The 4,583-nt window shown below is 32.3% G+C and overlaps 1 long non-coding RNA gene across 6 annotated transcripts in view; it reads right to left on the reverse strand.

Annotated features, from left to right (window-relative positions):
* Window positions 1-1,884: 1,884 nt before the first annotated feature.
* LOC106320037 overlaps window positions 1,885-4,583 on the reverse strand; it is a 5,490-nt gene continuing 2,791 nt past the window's right edge. Inside the window, exons 7-11 of one of the 6 annotated variants that reach the window (XR_001265683.1) lie at window positions 2,841-2,949; window positions 2,712-2,747; window positions 2,491-2,561; window positions 2,267-2,332; window positions 1,885-2,144 (exon numbers count right to left, since the gene is read on the reverse strand). This is a non-coding gene — a long non-coding RNA (uncharacterized LOC106320037). Of the gene's footprint in view, window positions 2,145-2,266; window positions 2,333-2,490; window positions 2,562-2,702; window positions 2,748-2,840; window positions 2,950-3,430; window positions 3,508-3,594; window positions 4,568-4,583 lie in introns of those variants that run through there. The other 5 variants (XR_001265681.1, XR_001265682.1, XR_001265679.1 and 2 more) reach the window with 5 other exon arrangements.

Consider the following 4,583-nt stretch of genomic DNA (forward strand, 5'->3'; position numbering starts at 1 on the left):
TATGGTGTACACTCAGATGTAGTCTACGGTGTATACTCTACAGTTCATACTCCGTTATACGCAACAACGTATTCTCCGATGTACAGTCAGGCAATAGCTTCGGCTACACCATGATACCCCAAATCAATTCAACTGAGAGTAAGATTTTGAAGGCGGTCGGCCCGCCCTACGGACGGGAAGTTAGAGAAAAAGTTATTTTATATAAATTTACATTAATTTTATGAAGAATTTTTAAAAAAAATTGTAGATTGAAAATGATATTATTAACAAAATAAATAAATAGAATTCGGAGATCATGTTGTTATCTTTAATAAATATTTTTGGACTGAATTAAAATGACAGTAACCTTCATTATTCTATGAAGAACAATTTAATATAATAGGTTAATGATGCTTTTCATGTACATATAATTATGCAATAATCATGCTAGAGAAATATGTTAAGTAAGTTTATATTATCTAAGCCAAAACAACCTCTTGTGAGTGTGAGTACCTTGGTATGTGTATGTTTTAATTAAAATATGATAGTTTTCTCCTAATGAAAGTCATACTTCAACCTCTCTGCCACTCTTTAAACTGAAAACGGCAAATAAGTTTAGAATTTATTAGATAGGTTTTACTGTTAATTTAGAAGTTATTAATATTGTGGAAATTTGCGTTATGAATTAATAATATATTTAAATTAAATGATAATATTGCATGGATATTTTTTATAGAATCCATGCTCGTATGTAATAAAGAGCTTATGCTGTAGATGTATGTAATTATCTTGCAAAATATATTTTTGCATTGGTGTATTAACACTTTGAAATAAAACCTTTTACCGTACAAAGAGAATCGTTCAAAATTTTCAAATATCAGAGTGTTCGTTTATTCAAATAGCTAAGTAGGAGTAATATATAATAATATGTTTGCGCTATTGTATGGAAAAAGAAGAAGAAGTTAGGAGCACTTTTTATCGTGAAATCATGGACCTTAAAAAAAATTGATGTAAATGGGTAAAGCAAAAAATTATTCCTATGTTTTGTTTTGCTAAAACATTATTCATATGTAAAATTCTCATGTATATCAAATTATAAAATTCAATTTGCATTCACTATATAATATTATACATTTTATATGTACGTTCACTAATATACTATAAACTTATTGGTTCATCTAGTTTTTTTGGTTTTAACAGGCTATTTTACACATTAAAATAAATAAATAAACATTTTATTGTATTTTCGATACATGTAAATCCAATTAAAATCATCGTACTCGGTTCTATTGATTTACATTAATTTGTCATAGCGGTATGATCAGATTGAATATCAACAATATCATAAGAGCTATTTTTATGACGTATTCATAAGATGAAGAACACAACATTATTTGTTTATTAAAATATAAAAGTATATTGTTTAAAATATTATTTTTAATTTGATCTAAAGTCCATACGACAATATTCCCGCATGTTTATGAGTTACATCAAAAGCCTACACGATCTCTAAGTTAATGAAACGCATGTGTTTTGGATGCGGACACGTGTCGCCTCCACAAAGCCTGACTTAGTGACATGGAATCCCATGCGGAATTTTGATTTTGTTGTATATTTAGGTTGGTATTTTTTTTTTAACTTCAAACGGGGGTTGGTTTGATCATTTGTGAAACATTATTTCTAGTTGATATTTAATTAGTTATGTCGGATATTAGAATATTGAACGTCAGAAGGACAGAACTGTCATTGATTCCGTGATACATCTTGTAATATATTGACTTTAATTCATGCTTTATTTTAGTTTGGACAACAGAGTCATAATAGTTTATTTAGCAGCATTCTTGTTTGTTATTATAATTCATATAAATGGAGGTGTTCTTTATTTATATGAATTAGGAAATTAAATAAACTTGGATTGTGTTTTTATATAAACTAGGGACTTTTTCCGGGCTACACTCGGGTATTCGTATAAGTTTTTTGCTATCATCCTAAGATAATTAATTCATAGGCAGATCACATTTGATATGTATCTTTCGTAATAAGAGAAGACAGAGACAATTACCAATCTTCCTGAAATGATTATTGGAGTAGATGTCTCTAAATCTTTTAAGAGCTTCATTTGCAGCAGCTGCTATCACTTGCTTGAGTGGAGAATCTCTTCAGCTCTTGATAGAAAGAACAACAACGGCAATTAGGTTTGAAACGGAAAGTAAATATTAGGTAGCAGCTAGACATGAGTGAACAACTGGAATCTCAAAACTTTAGCAAGGGGAAGAGAAGATAATACCTACATGTGGAGAATCAGCAGTGATCCTGAAGCTGCTCAAAACGTTCTGAAATGGTAACAGATTGACTGGGATTCCATAAGAGAGAAATGCAATCAGAAACTTTTAAGATTCAATTCTGGAACATACAAACAATTTGGAATCAAAGAAACATTGGAGGACCCTCATCTATGAGTTCACTACTCTAAAATATTTGTGCAAGGAACAAAAAAGGAAGATGGTATACCATAGTTGGAGGCAAAGAGTCATATCCTCAAGGTACATTGTCTTGGACTGAAAATCAATCTCAATAGTTGCCTGCAAAACGAAGACCGGTCAACAAATTTTAAAGAGGTCTACTAACCAAATCTATTGGCCAAATTCTGAATAGCATTATCTATTCCAAATTTTCCTTAATAACTTATTATCACATATATGTTTGTTTCTTCTTCTTCTTACATGGGCTACCTAAGCAGAATCATCAGACTCAAGATGGAGAAGTAACTGCAACAACACAAATGAGCATCTTGTAAGCATCCATACTTGTTTGCTTCTTTGGTAAAACAAAAAAAAAATCTACTGACGAAGAATTCAAACCTGTTTCTTAGTGAATAAAGGAAGAAATCCAAATATAGTAGATGCCGAGTTGAGAGCCTGTAGAAATCTTACAAGCAGTTACATCCTGCATAAGGAGTACATAAATTTCCTGCATCACAAAATTTAGAGTAGACATGAGATATAATACTAAAAACAACATCCAGTATTGAGAAAGAAGAAAAGAGCTACAAAATGATAAATACATATGTTTTTCTTAACACATTAAATACATACATTTACAATATCAAATCATCACCTTTGACAGTGAGTAAACTTCAGTAACACTTTCTATAATCCTTTTGAGAATTAGAATGACTCCATGAATCTTGTTGGTGCCTATAAAAGGTATTTGACTGCAAAATCTTTCATATAATAGTTTCGTTAATTAGACTTTGCCCTGCTCCTACTTAACTGCATGATAGACATGTTTAAAAATGTCCAAAAATTGTGAGCTTAGACGCAGCAACTTCCTCGCCAAGTATCACTTGAGCACATCACATATAAATCAAGTAAGTTCATAAGCTGCTTCAGTCACGTCATGATTATCCTCTACATCTCGGCTCTCGAAAGTATTGTGTGTGTGCATATATACCTTCTTCTTCAATTGATAAACGAAATCTGCCATCATCACCACCTCCAACCATCTCACTCTTCCATCAGATCTCATCTGCTGTCGACAAAAACGTGTCGTCTGAGATCCTTCGCCACTACCATGTGATTTATTTACTAATATGGTTCATGATATGATATTTACCTTAATAATATGTGAGGACGATAACCATGTTCTTCTCCAGTATCTTATTCTTCTTGCTTATGTGTGCCTTCCCAATCTAATTCTCCTTTGTTAGTGTCGCTTGTCTTTGTTGTCGTATATGAAACTTCTTTTTGAAATCTTTGAGATGTAGTTGTTCATAGAATAGATGAGCTGATTTGAGGGAAAAGGAAATTCTTGAAATAATTTGAAGGAGCTCAAAGAACATAAAAACTGAATTAAGGGACAAATAAATGGTTGAAAGAATTTGAAGAGATTAATTGAAGATGTTTGATAACTTTGTGAAACTGAGATCAAGAGAATCGAGAACGTCAAAGGTCCTAAAGTAGTGTTCTCACCAAAAATTATTTTGTGTTTTTTGACAAATATAAACTAAATAATATGGGAGCTTTTCTTATTTTGATTTGTTAGGACATAAATTGATTGGTCAAGAGGGGTTGTGGTTATGTAGATTTGCAGGGATAAACGGAGAAGACGAACTGTGTTAACCAAATCGATCGAGCGACCCCTCCGTTCTATGAAAGGTGTAAGAAACGAATATTTAGGAGTTCAAAACTGGACATTTTCTGAAATATATCATGAGCCCATATGAAAAACCCAGAATTTATTAATCTGGATTTAAACTAGCCCAGAATTTATAATTTCGATTTAAGCTGAGCTGGCATTGCATGTTTGAGTCTTTCTATTGGCTGATTTTTCGTGTCTACATGGACAGGCTAATTGGTGATCTTATTCTCCTTTTAGTATAGTGTATGGTGGTGGTGGTGTAACATTAATTAGGCGGAAACTCTAAAAAATAAAAAAAGAGAGCTTTGAACTCAGTCATTGCATCATTTCTTCTTCTCAGTTACACACTTACACCACCACCACTACCAGCCCTGCAAAGAAACACAATACCAGCCCTGCAAAGAAACACACCATCATTTCTTCTTCTCAGTTACACCACAACCACCACCTCCTGAAGCAGTGAG

Source organism: Brassica oleracea, unplaced genomic scaffold (assembly GCF_000695525.1).
Source record: "Brassica oleracea var. oleracea cultivar TO1000 unplaced genomic scaffold, BOL UnpScaffold00767, whole genome shotgun sequence".
Taxonomy (NCBI): Eukaryota; Viridiplantae; Streptophyta; class Magnoliopsida; order Brassicales; family Brassicaceae; genus Brassica; species Brassica oleracea.